This window comes from Otolemur garnettii, unplaced genomic scaffold (genome assembly GCF_000181295.1).
Source record: "Otolemur garnettii isolate 467f Iridium unplaced genomic scaffold, OtoGar3 scaffold00030, whole genome shotgun sequence".
In the NCBI taxonomy this organism is placed as follows: domain Eukaryota; kingdom Metazoa; phylum Chordata; class Mammalia; order Primates; family Galagidae; genus Otolemur; species Otolemur garnettii.
In genome coordinates this window covers 7,559,372-7,579,099 of record NW_003852425.1, presented here as the reverse complement: position 1 = coordinate 7,579,099, position 19,728 = coordinate 7,559,372, and the positions used below count along the sequence as shown (strand labels likewise).

At 43.0% G+C, this 19,728-nt stretch overlaps 1 protein-coding gene and 1 non-coding gene across 2 annotated transcripts in view; one reads left to right on the top strand and one right to left on the bottom strand.

Annotated features, from left to right (window-relative positions):
- Positions 1-19,728, bottom strand: part of EPB41L4A (erythrocyte membrane protein band 4.1 like 4A) — a 218,119-nt gene that overhangs the window by 141,227 nt on the left and 57,164 nt on the right. The gene's annotated exons all lie outside the window — the stretch shown is intronic.
- Positions 11,603-11,709, top strand: LOC111725042. The gene has a single exon (XR_002773207.1). It is a non-coding gene; the product is annotated as a U6 spliceosomal RNA (small nuclear RNA).

Here is a 19,728-nt window from a genome sequence, read left to right as displayed (position 1 = left end):
CACGGAGGAGTTGGCCCTTAGGGGTGAGTGGGTATTCCTTCTCAGGGCACAACTGTTAACTGCCATCCAGTGTGAAGTTTCCCTCACCCTCCAGATGGGCAACAGGGAAAGAAAACTGAAGTGGCAGGGCACAGTGGCTCACACCTATAATCCTAGCACTCCGGGAGGCCGAGGTGGTGAACTGGTTGAGCTCTTGAGACCAGCCCAAGAAAGAGCAAGAACTCATTTCTACTAAAATAATAGAAAAAATTAACTGGCCAGGTGTTATGGTGGGTGCATGTAGTCCCAGCTATTCGAGAGGCTAAGGCAAAGGATCTCTTGAGCCCAAGAGTCTGAGGTTGCTGTGAGCTGGGATTTCACCACAGCACTCTCCCAAAGGCGATGGACTAAGAGTCTGTCTCAGCTCAGCGCCTATAGCTAAGTAGTTAGGGTGCCAGCCACATACACCGAGGCTGGTGGGTTCGAACCTGGCCCACACCTGCTAAACAACAATGACAATTACAACAAAAAAATAGCCAAGCATTGTGGTGGGCACCTGTAGTGGAGCTAATTGGGAGGTTGAAGCAAAAGAATGACTTAAACCCAAGAGTTTGAGGTTCCTGTGAGTTGTGACACCACAGCACTCTACCGAGGGTGACATAGTGAGACTGTCTCAAAATAAAAAAAAGTCTGTCTCAAAAAAATAAAAACAAAATATAAAATGTGCTTTTCAAGGTGCTATTTATATTTTTCCTATATAAATTTGTTCACACTGATACACTTTGCTCACACTTTACTGTTTAGCTATATTTACTGTGTAACCAATCACTTCAAAGCATAGAAGCTTAAAGCAACAACTTGCACATGATTCTACCATTTGGCCCAGAGTTTAGAAGGGACAGCCAGTGTCTGCTTCCCCCAGTGTTGGTCGGAGCAGCTTACCTAGGCTTGGGAATTCAGGGTGGCTTCATTCCCACAGCCATACCTCACCTGAGATGGCTGGTGTGGGCTGGGCCCCTCTCCCTCTCTGCCTGGTCTCTCATCCTCTGGGCTTCACTCTCATCCTCTCGCCCCCTCTCTCTCCCCAGCAAGGGTCTGACCTCATGACATGGTGACCAGGGCCTCCAGAGACCAAGAGCAAACACTGCCTGGTTTCTGAAGGCCCAGACCTGGCCAGCATCACTCTTGCCACACCCCACTGGTCAAAGCAAGTCATTAGGTCAGCCCAGATGGAAAGGGAGTGGAAACAGATTCCACCTCTTCATAGGAGGAATGACATGGACATACAGTGAGTGACAGGAAGCTTTGTAGGTGGCCATCTTTGCAATCCACCTTGTCTTGCTTTTCTATTCCTCCATAAACCTATTTAGTCTTCATGATGTTTTCTTCCACCCAACTCATCTTCACTGCAATATTTCAAGTTACAAGAGAAAGAAAAAGTAATGTTGATGATCTATGTTTAAGAAACTACAGTAGATGCTTTCATAAACCATAGAACCCTTGTCACACCCAAGGGACTGTGACAAACTGGTCAACACACGGAGGTCAACATAAGGAACAGACTGTACTGACATGCACATGTGGTGCACGTCCAGTCTATCAAAATTAGGTCAGCTTAAGGAGGTGGTCAGTGTCGGGAAGTGGTCAGCCCTGGAGGTTCTGCTGTACTTATTGCCTTTAATATGCACAGCAGCCATGTAAACTCGGCAGTTTTGTTCCCATTTTATAAATCACGTCATGATTTATAAAATCATAATCACAAAGTTTGGGAAAGAATAAGCAGTTTGGCTACAGCAGCATAGAAAGAAGTAGTAAAGGCAGGATTCCAACCCAGAAGTAGGAGTTAAAAGCCTGAGTCCTTTTGTTACACCTGTGATTCTCCCAGCTTGCAGGGCTCAGAACTATCTTCCTTATATTATTAATTTATTATTCATCATTTTTGCTCTGCTTCCCTCACAAGCATACAGTTTCCAGAACAGCTATGAGAACCCAGCTGCCTTCTGTTAATAGCCCAGATATCAAATTTGGAAAAATGTAAAATTGATGTCATTCAACTTACGTTGCTTTGTTTTTCAAAACACTGCTGTTTTTCCAAATATGTTTTTAAGAATTTGTAATAGACTTTTTAATAAGTCTATTAAAATTTTAATAATTTTTTTTAAATTCCTCAGTTGTAATTTACAATAATAAATATAGACGTAACCTACATGAACACAAATTCTTAGAGGGCCTCAGGAATTTTAGAGTATAAGGGAATCCTAAAAAGCTAGAGAAGCAGTCTACTCTACTAAAGAGGAAGGAATGTGGCTTGGCGCACATAGCACAGTGGTTACGGCGCAGGCCACATACACCAGGGCTGGCGGGTTTGAACCCGGCCTGGGCCTGCTAAACAACAAGGACAACTGCAACCAAAAAATAGCCAGGCATTGTGGCAGGTGCCTGTAGTCCCAGCTACTTGGGAGGCTGAGGCAAGAGAATCACTTAAGCCCAAGAGTTGGATGTTGCTCTGAGCCGTGATGCCACAGCACTCTACCCAGGGCGACATAGTAAGACTGTCTTCAAAAAAAAAAGAGGAAGGAATGTTCTTAACACATATTGCAAAACAGGCAATATTCTTCATTCTTACACGCCTGGAGGACCTTTTAGACCAGCCCTGCTTCATCTTACAAGTGAGCAAACTGAGATCAGAAAGATGACTGACTTGCCCAGGGCTACAGAACCAGCTGAGGGGAGAGCTAGGAAAACAATCGGTGCGGCATCATAGCCATTAACCAAGCCTCTCTCCCCCTTACAAATTCTCTTACAACAGGGACTCACAAAAATCTCGTCAGTAACAAAAGAAAACCAAAAGGAATATATCAGTCCACAAGGAAGCTTAGAGATTAAATAATAGATAATAGCATTCTTTAACAATAGAAATCAGAATTCCCCAGAAGGGAACTATTTTCAAGACTAATTTAAAGCGTATTCTTTGATTTCTTCACTTGCATTAAAAAATTAAATCCTAATAAATATAAATGCCTGAATCACAGTCAAATTTTCATCTCTCTCATGTATGCCTTAGACATCCTTAAAACGTTTCCAATTCAAGAATGCTATGAACCTCAATATTAATCTTTCTAAACGCACTATGGTATTTTGGATTTCAAAACAGAAAAGGACATTAGTGGAAAAACTGCCAAAATCCAAAAATAATCTGTAGTTTAGTCACCGGCACTATATCATCATCAATTTCCTGGTTTTGACAAATGTACTGTAACATGATTACTTAAAGTTAACATTGGGGAGGCTGCGTGAAGAGTATTCAGGAACTCAATCTTTGCAACTCTTCAGTAAACCTAGTTTTATTTTAAAATAAAAAGGTTTTGAAAAGTAACCTTTTGTGCTAAAACAGTTCCATAGGCAAAAAGAGGCACATAAAGTAAACAGGGGCCCCACCCTGCCCATCCAATTCATTACAGGTCAGAGAAGGAAGTCAATGTTGAAAAATGGGGCCAAAAAAGACATTTGCACACCACAGTCTTTTACTTTTTGAGGAAAAATAAAATGAGTTATCTATCCTTAAGATGAAATCTTTGAGAATTCCTTAATAACCTTGTTTATTCACAACATAAGCTCCTAAGCCTGAGAGAGCAAGAGAGCAGGTATTAAGCCAAGGATCTGTGCTTTATAAACATACTCATTTAAACTCTAATTTGAATGAGTTTAATATAATCTTTATTATGTTATAAAAATGAAAAGATTATATTTCACAATCTTTAAATATACCGGTTAACAATTACAAACCCATCCTAGAAGCAAGTTAACATTCTATTTTATACAGAACATTTAAGAAAAAGTTTTAAAAATCCAGTCGCCTTCTGCTCAATTTTTTCAAGATGCGGTGCAGTAAAGATTGCCACAGATGTTTTGGATGCTCTTCTGATTTAGAGGTGGGGTCTAATTCCCCTCTCCTTGCTGCTGGCCAGCCTTGACTGCTTTCACCTGTACAGTATGGCATAAGAGATGCTACGGCAGTTCTAGCCTCGTTTTAAAACAAAATGCTGCTTCACCAACAGTGTCTTGGAGCCCCAAGCCACCATGTAAGAAGCCCAACTACTCTTCTAGAGAGAATGTGGGGAGACCTTGAAGATACACGAGACGTGGCGCTCAGTCCAGCCCATCTTTCAGATGCCCTGTGAAGGCAGCAGGCCTGAGAAGGAGAGATTTTCAGCATCTAGACTGCTCCAAACCACCCAGTCTATCCAACAAGTGCTCCTGGTCACTGCCACGTGGAGAAACATTCAGCCAATGTCCTGACCTACAAATCAGGATTTGATAAAATGGCTATTGTTTCAGACACTAAATGGTGGGGAGTTTGTTCCACAACTACACTACTGTAGATAACCAGACTATTTACTGGTAAAACCCAAATATTCTCAGACTAGATATATGGATCCCCATAAAGAATAAACATGCACCAAACACTAAGTAAATCTTGTCTTCCTGTTTCAAGTCAGGTGAAATACAAACATTACATTAAAAGCCTCAAAGTTTTCCAATTAAAAGATATTTCATACCCACCTTCAATCTCCCTAACACCATAGCCCTTCCCTCACCTTGTTTCTTGGGATGCCATGAAGCTTGTCCCTGGGTGTCTCCACCCTAGCTTGCTTGTTATGGGACTCGCTTGTCATGGGGATTCGGCACAACCCCACATCAACAGCGATGACCACACAAAAGCTTCCCTATCTTTGTTTCTAAATGTCATTCTCCATTCCTTGAAAAACAGAGTGATTCCAAGGCTGGGACAGCAAAGTACATGACCTGAAATAACTCATTATACCAAAAGGGAAAGGAGGGCTCACATAATTATGGAGCCATTCCAAAAGAGCATTTCAAAAGCTAGGAGCTAGCCTGAAGGGACTCCTCTGGTCACATTTGGGTCAAAGTGAGCATGAAAATAAATGTATCCTATTGTCACCCAAGAGGAATCCATGATTCCAGACAAATACAAACATATACATAAATAAAAAAGTTAGAAGAGAAAGCACTTCCTTACAATAAAAGGCCAACTGATAAAAAATGGATGAAACGACAGAATTAGAAACCCCGTGTGTGGGTGGCATGCACTGACCCATTCAGGGGGCATCAAACGTGTTTTCAACTTACTCGAAAATGGTTCAGTTAGAGAAAAAGCACTGACAAAGCCTATGTTAACTATTGCACCTGTGGGTGAAGGGTTTAGAGCAGCAGTCCCCAACCTCTTTGGCACCAGAGTCCAGTTTCACGGAAGACAACTTCTTCATAGACCAGGAGTGGGGAGGATGGTTTCTGGGATGATCCAAACACATGACATTTATTGTGCACTTTATTTCTATTATTATTACATTACAATGTACAATGAAATGATTTATTACGGTCTCTGAGCAGTCAAACCTCTCTGCTAATGATAATCATATTTGCAGCCACTCCTCTTGGCATCTCCACCCCAGCCCCACCTCAGATCATCAGGCGTTAGATTCCCGTAAGGAGCACACAGCCTAGATCCCCCCTTGTGTAGTCTACAGTAGGGTTCAGTTCCCATGAGGATCTAAAGCCACCCCTCATGTGATAGAAAAAGCTCAGGGGATGGTGTGAGTGTCGGGGACAGCTGTAAACAGAGACGAAGCTTCGCTGGCTCTCCTGCCATTCACCTCCGGCTCCTCCTGCTCTGCCGCCCTGTTCAAACAAGCTACATTCCTGTACCAGTCTGCAGCCCAGGAGGGGAGGAATCTTGGTTGTACAGAGTTCTTTGTATTATTCTTGTAGTTCTTCTGTATTTGAAATTATCTCAAAATGAACAGTTAAAATCTCTCATCCTCTCCTATTCAAGGCCCTCAAAGCCCCTGGCCTTGCTCACTCTTGCACCCATCAGAGCTCTCCTGGTCACGCTGCATCTTGGTCCCACAGTCCCTTCTTCCCACCCTGGCTAATTCTCAGTCTTTTTGTCCTTTCTTCAGAGATCAGGGAGGGGAGAAAGCTGTGTGGGAAAAGTTGGAGGAGAAGGCTGTGCATCTCCTACACGTCTTTCATCTGCATTCCATCGTGTAAATATTAAAAAGCTACATTCCAGGACCAGTCCAGTTCAGGCTTCCCCTGAACGTGTGGGTTTTATGATGTTATAACTCTTCCCCTTAACACAAAAGCCACTCAAAGTGACCCAAGAAACATTTTACTAAAGTCATTTCAATAGTTAGAATCATTCTTACTTAATGTTTAAGTATTCTTTCTACAAGAGGCTAAGTCCGTAAAATCGCAATAGTAGTGGGGAAGGGGTGGGCCCTCCTGCTAAGTCTGTTTCCCCCATCCATCCCAAGCAATTCTCTCAAAGCCGGGACTTAGGTTGTCACTTTCTCATTCTTTATTTCCATTGGCATATGTAAGACAGAGGTCACAGACAGAAGCCCATGTCATTCTGTGGCCACTTTAGGGACAGGAAGAGCAGCAAATGTTACATTCTGCCTCCTCCAGCAGCCCCCAGTGCATGGTGAAACCACCTGCAGCTGCCTGCTGAGTGGGAGTGCGCCTTCCCCTAACGTCTCTACCCCTCCCTGTGGTCTTAAACTCTGCTGCTTCACTCACAGAAGGGATGTCCCCAGCCTGTGTAAGTGTCTAAGTTTACACCCCGCCACAAAGAGGAACTAAAGAGCTAAAGGTAAATGACATAGAGTTTCCTGAAAGGCTGAGAGAAAGGGCCACAGGGATTCCAGGCCATGGAGAACTCTGGGTGCCCGGTCTTGCTGGTAGCAGGACAGACACATCCAAGCTCATAACCATGAGCTGGTCTAAGTCAAGGTGCGAGACGAAGGGGCAGTTCAAAAAGCCTGGGATCACAGAGGAGCTAACTTGATGAGAGGAGTCAGAACAAAAAAGGTGATGCTCCCAGGTGGGAAGGGAGGAAGGACAGGGGTCAGGCAGGCAGCATGGGGGGTGCGGGGTAGAAGTTAAATGGGAGGAGAGAAAACACAATCACCAGGCACATTTCTGGCTGGCTCTTCTCACCTGCTCTGCAGCGAGGAGCTGAGAGGGTGAGCACCACATGCAAAGGCTGCAGATCCTCAACCTCTCCTGAGCCGAGACCCACTTCCCCAGGAACGACAGGAAAGCAGGGGAGCTCTTTTTGGACACACATCTACAGCAATTGCCTTAATTCTGCTTTGTTTCATTAAAAAATGCTGCATAATTATCTACATTATTTGGCAAAATGGTCTCTCCTACATTAATAACAGCTCGGTTCACCATGGCAGTTGCTGAGCTATTTTAATAACGTTCATCACGTCTAACTTCTGCTTCAAGTTAATGACTTAGGGAACATCTCTGCCCTGGACCTAATACACTATAACCGAAGGAATACTTGGAGGTGACCTTTTTCCCAAATAAAAAGGGCTTTTAAAGCTATAAAAGCAAATGTTAAAATAATAGCACGGTAGTTGCTAAAATTTGCTGCAGAAGTGCCAGTGCACAGGGGTGTTCAACCAACACTAGGTAAAGGTACTTTACATCAGGGACACTTCTTTCTGCCAGGGAAAGCCATGATGTGGCTACAACATAAACACAGTTAACAATTCAGTTAGCCTCCCAAAGTTAACATTACGTGATTTTTGAAGAAATTTCTTTAATTTGGTGAAAATTTCAAATCTAAAAGATTAAGCCTTTGTTAATATTCTTATTATGTTACAATAGTTCAGTTACATAAGTTGTAATCACATAGGAAAAAGTAACACTAGTATTTATTGGCACATGTTAGTACTTTTATTTTTTTAAGTATAAAAATATTCACTGCAACATTGTTTGTGATAGTAAAGGTAGGGCAGATTAGGAGAGCCTTACAAGTGAGTAACTCAAATCTGTCTGCCATCAGTGGAATAGGACACAGTAGTCAGAAGTAATTCGGATCTGCATATAGCAGCATAAAGAGATCTTAATAACTTAATATTGATTTTAAAAAGCAGTAAGTAGTAGGAAATTCATTGTACTGGCATAAAAACAGGGACATACATCTATGGAGCAGAAAAGAAAATCTAGAGATGAAACCAGCCTCTTACTGCCATCTGGTCTTTGATAAACCAAACAAAAACATACAGGGGAAAAGAATCCCTATTTAATAAATGATGCTGCAAGAACTGGTTAACCACATGTAAAAGAAGGAAACTGAACCCACACCTTTCACCACTTAACAAACTGACTCACACGGGAGAAAAGAGTTAAATCGAAGACACGAAATGATAAAAACTCTAGCAGAAAGTGTGGGAAAAACTCTGGATGATAACAGCCTGGGGAAAGATTTTATGACGAAGACTTCATTGGCAATGGTAGCAACAACAAAAATAAATAGGGCCTGATCAAGCTGAAACACTTCTGCACTGCTAAGGTAACAAAAATCGAACAACCTTCAGACTGGGAAACAACCTTCAGAATGGACAATCGGACAACCTTCAGAATGGGAAAAGATATTTGAATGTTATAAATCTGACAAACAGCTAATAACCAGAATCTGCAGAGAACTCAAACAAACCAACAAGAACAAAAGAAAACAACCCCACTTATCATTGGCCAAGAGGCATGAACAGAACCTTCTCCCAAGAAGACAAAAGAATGGCCAACAAACACATGAAAGAGTGCTCATCATCCCTAATTATCATGAAATGCAAATCAAAACCACTGATAATAGACCACATCACAAAGTCTCAAAGCTGCAGAAGCAGGTGTGGGTGTGGAGAAAGAGAACATATATTAGTACTTTATATATACTAGCTCACTGAATCCTCACAGCAGCCCCATGAGCTAAAGATGATAAAAATAACAGCTAACCGGGTATCTGCCTGTGTGGACCTATTCTAAGAGCACTCCATCTTCTCGTAAATGGGAAATTCACTTAAACCTCATAGCAACTCAGGGAAGTAGGCATTTTTTTCTCTGGAGATGAGATGACTGGAAACCATGGTTTAAGTAATTTCACCAAAAGCATTCAAAGAGAGCCAGGATCAAAGCCTACTTTGGCTCTAGAACCTGGGCTTGAAAATGCTTTCACAGTGTATTGAGAGAACCAGAGTAGGAGTCTGAGGCCAGAGCTCCTTGGACCCCTAGAGAGAGTACTCTCAGAAATCTATGTCAGAGCAAATGGACCCCCTGGATTAAGCACAGATTTTATAAGTACCCTAAAGTGGCCGGGAATGGTGGCTCACACCTAATAATCCTAGCGCACTAGGAGGCTGAGGGAGGTAGATTTCTTGAGCTCAGGCAATTGCTTTCATTATTTGAAACCAGCCTGAGCATGAGCAAGACCACTAGCTGGGCATTGTGGTGGGTGCCTGTAATCCCAGCTACTCGGGAGGAGATTGAGATTGCTGTGAGCTATGGTGCCATGGCATCTACCCAGGGCAAGAGCGTGAGACTGCCTCAAAAAAATAAATAAATAAAAATAATTAACTTAAAAAGTACCCTAAAGTGACCTCACCAAAAATCTAAGTTGGTTCTACTTAGGAAGAAGACACTGTGGTTGGTTCTTGAAGGAGCTATCTAATCCTACTGACCCCAGCAGACCTCAAAGGTCACAGCACTGGTAAGCCAAACTGCCCTTGAGAGCCAAGCCTGCTCCCTGAGCTGTGCTGATGGGGCCCAGGTGGACAGCTCACAGCCATCTGTATCTTTATCTTCCAGAACGTGATGATCTGCCACTGCCCAAGAGCTCACATTCAGCCTGCCTGAGAGGAAGCCACTAAAAGGCAAGGTAAAGTCACAGCCCACAAAAGGAGTCTCTGCCACTTGAATGGGGAAGACCAACATGAATAACCAGAACAAACAGTACCTATGAAAAAACAAAGCCAGCAAAGGGGGTAATGAGGGCTTTCAAGGAGATACAATTAGAACACACTCACGCGCATACCCACACTTTCTAAAACAAAATACCATGACTTCCAAAATTAAAATTTCAACAGACAAAATGAAAATGGTCTGGTCATTACTGGGATCCCATTCAGAGTTCTGAAAGATCAGACAGACAGCACAGCAAACATATCAGAGCTGCGGAAGATGTAACCAGAAGACAGAACACGCAAATAACAGGCTTTCCTCGAGGAGAAACAGTAGCAAAGACATAATTGGAAGGGAGGAAAAAAAATAAAAGAAAACCTCCCTGAACTGAAAGAAGGGATAATTCTCTAGACTGAAAGGGCTCCCTCCCTGCTGAATGAGGAAAGACATAGCCTGGGCTTGGTAAAATATTTAAACTGAGAACTGAAATCATATGCAAATATACACCTTACTATCTGCCCAAGTCTAACTTTCCTACTCAACTATCTACATTAACATAACTTTACTGTTTCAGGAAACTTACTCAAAAAGATTAGATTATAAATAACTCTATTTCAGAACTCTCCCAAAATATATTCATCTAAATAGATAATTACTCTTTATTAATAGTCTTTACTAAGCCCCACAAATCTTAAATTATCAAAAATGTTGGCTTATTCTATATTCCCACATTGAACAGCATGCCTTAAACCACCCTAAAAATCCTTGTTAATTCTCCATCTTTGCCTTCCCTGCACCACAATGCTCAGTGTTTGCTGTATTTATAAGTTATTCCACAGACTTTTCAGGAAGCCAGAAGAGACTCTAAAGATTAAAAGGAAATCACATATTGAACGTGGATTGATTTATAGAGGAAAAACAATCAGATTAGCATCAGATTTCTTGACTACAACACTGCAAATGAGAGCTCGATTAAAAATGACTACTGAGAGAAAAACCCCAGCCAAAGAGTTATTCATCCATCAAGACAAACAATCTTTTGGGGGGTTAGGGGTTTTTTTGTTTTGTGAGGTAGTCTCACTCTGTTGCCCAGGCAAGAGGGCCATGGCATTAGCCTAGCTCACAGCAACTCCTGGGGTCAAGTGATCCTCCTGACTCAGCCTCCCAAGTAGCTGGGACTACAGGCATCCACCACAGCACCCTGCTAATTTTTTTTCTATTTTTTGCAGAAGTGGGGTCTTGTTCTTGCTCAGGCTGATCTCCTCAGCTCATGTGGTCCTCCCGCCTCAGCCTCCCAGAATGCTAGGATTACAGGCATAAGCCACTGCACCCAGCCTGCAAACAACCTTTTTGAACATGCAAGAACTAAGAAGCTGCTTAGCCAATGATCCCACGCTGAGAAAATCTTTGAGGATGCGCTTAATCTAGACAGAGCTCTCAAGATATGTAACTGGATGAAGCTGATATGATTGGGAATTTATAATTTAACTGTTTCTTAAGGAGAAGAGACACAGGAAGAGAAATAGATGAGAACAAAAAATTCTAAATAAACCATCTCAGAAAAACTCAAGGTGAAATATTTACTTTTTATATATTACTACAGAATCTTTAATTATAGCTGCTCTAAAAGTATCTAGTGGGAAAGTAACCCCTAGTAGGCTTTAAAAAAATTCTATGTTAATAACCATGCAACTAAAAAATAAATAAATAACCATGCAACTGAAGAAAGAGAAGAGTAAATAGCAAAGTAAATTAAAAACAGATGAAAGGAACAAAAACAAATGCAATGTTTATGATACCAAATGAGTGGTGGAAGAGCCACAAGAATCTTTTTGGAAAGTGAACAGCAGTGCTCGCTTCGGCAGCACATATACTAAAATTGGAACGATACAGAGAAGATTAGCATGGCCCTTGCACAAGGATGACAGGCAAATTCGTGAAGCATTCCATATTTTAAAAAAAAAAAAAAAAGTGAACAGCAGATATCACACATTGCTAAGCAGCATCTCATTACAGGGACTCTATTCAGTGGAAACAAAAGCCCCAGGGATATGCCCAAGTATGTCTTACAGCATTATTTGTTACTGGCAAAAATAAAAATCCCCAACTTGGACAGCCATCAATAGAAGATTATTAAGTAAACTACGAGGAAGTATGCAACCATTAGAGAGAGTCAGCTGGATGTGTGTTGAGCTTAAGTGAAGCACATAAGGTATTTTAGTTACAAAGTACAGTTGTACTTTAACACTGACTTTAGTTTTAAAATTCTAAAATTTGGTTGTTGATCCTCAGACAGCAAAACACCTAGGAAAATGTCTCAGGTCCTTACATTTTTTAGCCCAATAGTTACACCATTAGAAGGAAACACAAATGTACTAAAAGAAGTTTTGGGTGTGAGTCACACCTACAAAGGGGACTCTACCTAACAAATGCAAATATTGTGACCTGGTTGTTTGTACCCTCACAATAACCTGAAATTAAAAAATAAGAATTATTTAAAGTCTACATAATGAATTGTTTCATAAGGTGAATAACTCACTCCTAAACGTAGGTTCTAAAAACTTAAGTTTTCCCCTGGCATTTGTAAAGTTCATCTGGTTTCACCATTCTTAAGGGTGTTCAACCAAGATGTACAGGGAAATGTTTCAAAGCAACTCAAAAAATGTGTTTACCCAGCCCCTGACCTCTGAGAGCGTGTGGTGTAATACAGGAGCCATCAGCCACTTGGGGCTAGTGAGTCCTTAAAATGTGGCTGGTCCAAACTGAGATGTACCGTAACTATAAAACACTAGATTTTGAAGACCATGTGAAAAACAGTAATTTTTAAAATATTGATTATATGTTGAAATAATATTTTAGATATACTGGGTTAAAGAAAATGTTACTAAAACTAATTTCCTTTTTTTCCCACTTTCAATGTGACTAACTAGAAATTTAAAAATTGTATGTGTGCTCCTGCCTATAATCCTAGCACTTTGGGAGGCAGGAGGATAGCCTGAGCTTAGGACTTCAAGACCAGCCTGAACAAGAATGAGACCCATCTCTAAAAACAGAAAAAGTAGCCAGGTGTTGTGGCAATCACCTGTAGTCCCACCTACTTGAGAGACAAGAGGATTGCTTGAGCCTCAGAGTGTGAGGTTGCTATGAGCTATGTCACCATGGCACTCTACCGAGGGCAACAGAGTAAGACTCTGTCTCAAAAAAAAATTTTTTTTATATACATGGTTCATATTACACTTCCATTGCACAGAACTATAGTGAAGCTTTTCTTACTCAAGGATCAAAACTGCTGGTAGCTGGCTGCCTAAGTAGAAAAAAGGATGCCACTAGCTCCAATGACTAATTCTCTTACTAAGAACTGTCCCTATTTTAGTCCCAGCTCTGCTATTAACTCCCTCTGGCCCTAAATCCTCGTCTGTAATCCCAGAAAACATTTAATACCAAGTCATCGTTTTAAACAATGAAGATGCTGAGACCCCAGGCTTCCTGCCTTCTGGTTCATTGCTAGTTTCACTGCACAAATGCCCCATACTCCCTTTCTGATTTCATCTGCTCAGCAGCCCTACAATACATCTCTAATCCCAGGCACCATTCTGCAAATGAAATCTGTGTCACTGTTTACATGGAAAGGAGAGTGTGGATGGAACTAAGCACACCTCATCTGCATGGAGGAAACACTGTCCATGCCCTCACCCCCTCCACAGCTGAAGTTGAACCCGGTGGGTGACCCATAGGCTTATGTCCCACATCAAAAGGGAGGCAGAGGAGTAGACTTCCCACAGCTCTAGTGGAGGCTGTGTCACCTCAGGCAAGTCTGTTGTCCACTTTTAAACTGTATGTCCTTCTTTGCAAAACAAACTAATAATATCTGCCCATCTGATATCACAGGCTGGGTTGGAAGAGCAAATAAAACATAGCTGGAGACTCCTCCTTTACAAACGTAAAGCACCACATGGGCTGTCAGGGTCTCCTTCCCACCATAAAGTGCCAGCTGTGATGCACAATCACAGTCTAAACAGATTTTGCAGAACTCAAAGATAACATGGCATACACTTTCACTCTCCAGTCTATAAACTTCTTACTGTTTCCATGTCCTGACTTGGTGCATGTTCTTTATATCAACAGGCCATAATTTTCCCCTTTGAGGGGAAAAAATGAGAACTGATATAGCTTCATATTTTTAAGTTTAAAAAACCAGCAAGATGCAGAATATGAATAGTGTGGATTCATTCCATATTTATCAAATAGCAGGCATTGTTCTAAGTTCTAACATGTGCAGATTTACTCAGCAACCCACTCTGCAGATGAAGACACTAAGGCCTACTGCCTTAGATGTGATCAGTAGAAGAGACAGGATTTGAAGCCATCTGGCCAGGGAGCCCTGGCCTGCAACTGTGCTATCCTGCCTCTACTGTGCAGTATTCTAGTCTATCTTTGGTATAAATAGAAAAAGGATTATACTTTTGGGTTTGTGTATTAATATATGTTAATGTGCACACATTTATACAGATTAAGAAAATTATCAATAGTGATTACCTTTGTTGAGAGCAGTTAGGAGGACTGGGGCGCAGACAGGAAGAGGGCTTTCACTCTCCATTCGATAAACTTCTTACTGTTTCCATGTCCTGACTCGCTGCATGTTCCTTATGTCAACAGGCCATTTTCATTAAGGGAAGCTGCCTTTTCAACATAAGAAGCTACCTTTATATTCTCATAAACCCTTAAACTGATGATATGGCAAAGAAGCCACAGACGCCATGTCAATCAAACCCAACTGTGTCCAGCTCCCACTACTAATATTCATGTGAATTTGGAAGTCTCTTAACTCTCTGTGCCCAGCTTCCTCTTCAGAATGGACAAACTCCACCTTCCTCACAGGAGAGCTGTGAAGATCTGTGTGTGCCAAGAACCTGGTCCCAGAACTGGTGCCCTGCTGTGGATCAAACACAGGACTTCCACCCACCCTCCTACAACTACTCAGATCTGCTGGTTTCACACGCAGACTGCTGGGGAAGTTGACCCTCCTGCACCAGGTGACAGGCCCCAAACTGGAGGTCAAACTCCACTTCCTCTTTTCCTTACTCATAGTAGGCAGTGGGCACACTCCTTCGGGGAGCTCCCAATTGCACTAGTGCTTCCTGGGACTCAGAGGGCTGCTGGTCTGCTTCTCACTAGGTCCTCATGTCACATTCCCTGCCATCGGAACCAGAGAAGTCCTGGAAGTCCAGGGCCAAATGAGGCTAGGGTTGCCCAGGTGAGGCTCTCCAGGTGCTCCTGCTATACCCCAAGAGGGGCAGAGGCCTCAGTCCCCACCCTGACACTGCATCAGCAGCATGCTTGGTCCTCACAGGTCCAGCCGGTGGGGCCAAGGGACAAGGGCCTCAGCCCTCAGGAGCAAGTGAACACGGTGGCAGCAGCTGGGGGCTACTGACTCAACATGGGATGTGCTGGCCACCCCTGCTGGGTGCCCATTTCTGAGACATGTAAGAACTGCCTGGGCCATTTTTTCAAAATAATAATCCCTCACCTCTTACCCTGTCCCCAGTAACTGACGGGGCAGCTGGGAGTTAAGAGTCATAGGAGTCTTTCTTACTAAGAAACTACTATGGCTCAAGGAGTAGGGCGCCAGCCCCATGTACTGGGGGTGGCGGGTTCAAACTGGCACCTGGTGTGTGGGCGGAGAAGGACAACGAAGGTTACTCCAACTCCACCTCGATCCTCAAGGAGCGGGTTCCAACATCACTGCCTCCTTCCTCCTCCACCCCTGATTTCCTTCCCCTCCTCCTTTGCACATTCGCTCTTTCCTAAGCCCCCCACTCAACTGACACCAAGTTATATTTTAGGCCCCCCGATACACAGGTCCGCAGAATAACAGAAGCCACCAACAATACAGTTAAAAATACAATTAAAAATATGCACAGATACAGTGCAACTGTGGCTTTTTAAAAATCGAACATATTTTCCAAAGAGGACACTATTTTCATAGCATCGCTTCTGTACTTTGTGGCTTTTCATAAGTGGCAAAAAGCTTTCTTTCATTACCATTCTGAAAGCAATACAACATACCATCAAGAGATTAGTGTTCAAGCTTTGGAGAAAAGTTCTTCAGAGACCCAAATCACACACAGCATGCGGTAGAGAGAGAGCAGAGAAATGGCCCGTATTGATTTTTAAGCTTAACTTCTATTTTTTAAGATACTATAGAATCCCCAATGGCTGCGAATGCAAAGAATACTGAAATCATTAGTAGCCACTCTGCTGACCAGTAGCTTTCTCAGTGCAGAACCAATTTTTTCTCGTCAGTGTAAGATGGAGGTGCCCAAAGGGCTTCGAGTGAGTGACAGGTGGGGAGCCTCTGGCTGAGAGGCTGCACCCTTTGTAGGTTTCCTTTCCCAGGGAGGACTCCTAATTCCTTTCTGCTGGCCCGGCCCCTCTAGGAAATACACTGGGGGTGGGAGAGGAGAAGATGTCAAAAAGGGGGGAAGGGAAAATGGCAGGAACCTGCATGTCAGTGACTGCTGACCCCACCAGCCAATTAAGGGGAAGAGCCAGTGGGCTCCACAGGAAGCTGCAGCTAGCCTCAGATGGAAGGATAATGGCTGTGACACCGAGCCCCAGGAGATGGGGTATGGATGAATATTAAACACACACACAGAGACAGACAAAGCTGAAACCATCCAAGATGCTATGTCTGCACCCCCATTCTCAGAAATGCAGAGCTTGGCTACAAGAGCTGACCATGTCTTTCCAAAACTGTCTGACTCCGTGGTCTTCTTTTCTCTCTCCATCCTCTCCTCTGCTCTCACACTACACTAGTCTCAGTCTCCCTCTCTCTCCCTACTACACTCTGACAGCAGATCTGATCCCACTTCTCCAAGACACATGCCATCAGCTCTCTTTTTGCATAAGTGCTTCTCTAGCGACCAGCTGTCTGCCAGGGCCTCTGATTAGCCAGGAGGGACAACACATCGAATCATTCTACCCTCACACTCGACGTTGTTACCATCAGTTTCCCCCATCGATGTAAAGAAACAGCTTGCTCGACACTAACTTTGGATCACCACAACGACTGTACCATCAACAGTGAGTCTACAGAAAGAATAATTAAGGCGACGGGTCTGGTTGTTTCACAGACATCCCACTGGACAAAGTCAAACATTAAACTTTGGCAAAGAATACCGCTCTAGCAAATGTTTCACCACACACTGGCCAAGATGGGATAAAATCTGACTCTGAAAATAATTTTCATTTCCATGAAGTTAAGTGGTCCAAGAATAAATGTCCACAGATTGGCATTTTCCAGATGGTTTGTTTTACTCAAATTATACCAGCCAGACATTTTGATTACTGGGATGGGATTTCTAGGTACAAATCTGTCCATGGCTCTCCGCCTCTGCTACCATCACCCTGTCCAAGCCATCTAGATGACTGCAACTGCCTCAAACTGGTGTCCCCTGCCCACTCTTCTCCTGTCTCCACACAGCAACCAGTGTGAGAATTAAGATGCAAACTTGCGGCTCGGCGCCTATAGCTCAACCAGCTAAGGCGCCAGCCACGTACACCTAAGGTGGCGGGTTCGAATCCCCAGCCCAGACCCGCCAAACAACAATGACAGCTGCAACCAAAAAATAGCTGGGTGTTGTGGTGGGCGCCTGTGGTCCCAGCTACTTGGGAGGCTGAGGCAGGAGACTCGCTTGAGCCCAGGAGTTGGAGGTTGCTGTGAGGTGTAATGCCATGGCACTCTACCCAGGGGGAAAGCTTGAGGCTCTGTCTCAAAAAAAAAAAAAAAAAAGATGCAAACTTGCGGCTGACTCCTTGTTTAAATTCCTCAAAGAAGTCCCAATATGATAAAGACAAAAACCGAATTCCTACACCTGGATCCTCAAGCCCAGCTTTACTTTAGTCCTGACCAACCACAGGTGGTGTTTCTCTCCCTCACTCCAAGGGTCCAGCTGCCCAGGCTAGAATGTCATGGTGTCATCATAGCCATAGCAACCTCAGACTCCTGGGCTCAAGCCACCCTCTTGCCTCAGCCTCCCAAGTAGCTAGGACTACAGGCACCTGCCATGATGCCCAGGTAATTTTTCTATTTTTAGTAGAAACAGGGTCATGTTCTTTCTCAGGCTGGTCTCCAACTCCAAGCTCAAGGGATCCTCCAGCCTCAGCCTCCCAGACTGCTGAGATTGCAGGCGTGAGCCACCACTCCCAGCAACTTCTTTCCACAGACCCTCGGCAGCTAGTATCTCATGCCTGGAAACAGTACTCTCCCTAATTTTTTTTTCTTTCTTCCTTTTAACTTATAACATTTTATTTTGCTATCTTAATTAATTGTACATCTGAATTCCTATTTTTAGAACAGCTTATCTGGTTGCCATTATTTTATTTGCAGAAGGGGAGGAAATAGGGAGATCTTTCTTTCTTTTGGGGAGTGGTTACCTCTTGGATATATATTTTTCACAACCTTCACCATGTTTTATACCTAAGATTAAAGAAGAAAGGTGAAAAAGTCACAGCAAAAAATCAGTCCACACCATTGCTGCTCATCCTTAAGCTTCTGCCGTGCACAGACCAGTCAGCTCCTGGTATGTGCCTGGGGCAGGGCTGTAGTCTGTTTTCTCAGGGGAAGGCGGTAGGGATGCTCTGGGCATGCTGGACTGTCCACTCCTCATCACTGGCTGGTTTCACACTCGAGTTTCACACCCAATCTTTTTTGCTTTATCTTTATATAGCCTCAAAGTTGTACTTCGTGAGTTCCCGTCCTAGGGAAAAAAGGCCTCTGGGAGAAAATGAGTCTGAATAAATAAGAGTTTGGATGAGTGAGAAGGAAAAGGAAGGGGGAAACATGAGTGAGGACAGAGAGGAGGATCAGGATTAAGCAGAGAAACACCAGTGGTTCAAAGAACTATGGCAAATCCGGAAACCGTAAACTTTAAGTTAATTTTGAGACCAAAAAATGGGTGGTGGTGGGGTAGTGGAAATCCCTCGGTAATTCCAGTAAAACTAAAGTTTGGGCCAGACTTTCTTCAACAATAGTAAGGCACCAAGCAGCCAAGCAACCAAAACACACACAGAGGGTAAGGTTGTCAGTTATCTGAGGAATTATAACTGGACGGTTACAAGTTTGACTGGGCGGACCCTGTGATGAAGTCTTGCCACTGAGCTGATCCCAAAGGCCAGGCCAGAAAGCTAGTCAGAGTAGCAGAAGCAAAGAAATACAGAAAGGAGATGGCCACAGTGTTCAAAAGCATGTGTCACTGAGGTACAAGGTCAGAAAGTTAAAGATTTGGGGTTGCAGAAATAGACATCTTTTAGAACTGACAAAAATCCTGGATCTATTTAGGGTCAATTACAAATCTTTCAAAGTTTTCAAGGCCAGTCCAAAAACAATTCCTGATCTCTCAAGAGCAAAAGCAGCTTCTCATCAGAGGTGTCTCCTTCAGAGTCTAGTCACACACCTTGCTCTTAAGACCATAAACACCATCTGTCTGTAGCTAGTTCACAGGGCCACTGAGAACAACTCAGCCAGCTCTCCCAGTCTGGAAGCAGCATGCTTTGTTGACATTAATTATTACCCCTCAGTGTTTATCTTTTGAGCTCACCTTGTACAGGTTTTTTAAGATGCAAGAAAATCTAATCATTGATTCTGATAATCCATGGATCCTGAGATTTTTTTTTCACCTGCATCAGTAAAATTTTATCCGCTTTCCCTCTGTAATTAGTGTCTTTCTAAGATATCTAGCTACATGTAGGTTTCTCTGAAATCCCATACTTTGATCATTAGAGACCAAACTCATCTGTTACAATCAGCTTTGTCACATTTCCTGCTGGTCTGTATCTACCTACCATAAAATCTATCTAGGCCACCCCATACGTGGGTCTACACTGTGCTAGGCTCTGCAGTAATGTGAGAGTAATGCTACTAGCAATTGCTAACATTTATTGAACTTAAATGTTCAGGATCTATCTGAAGTGTTT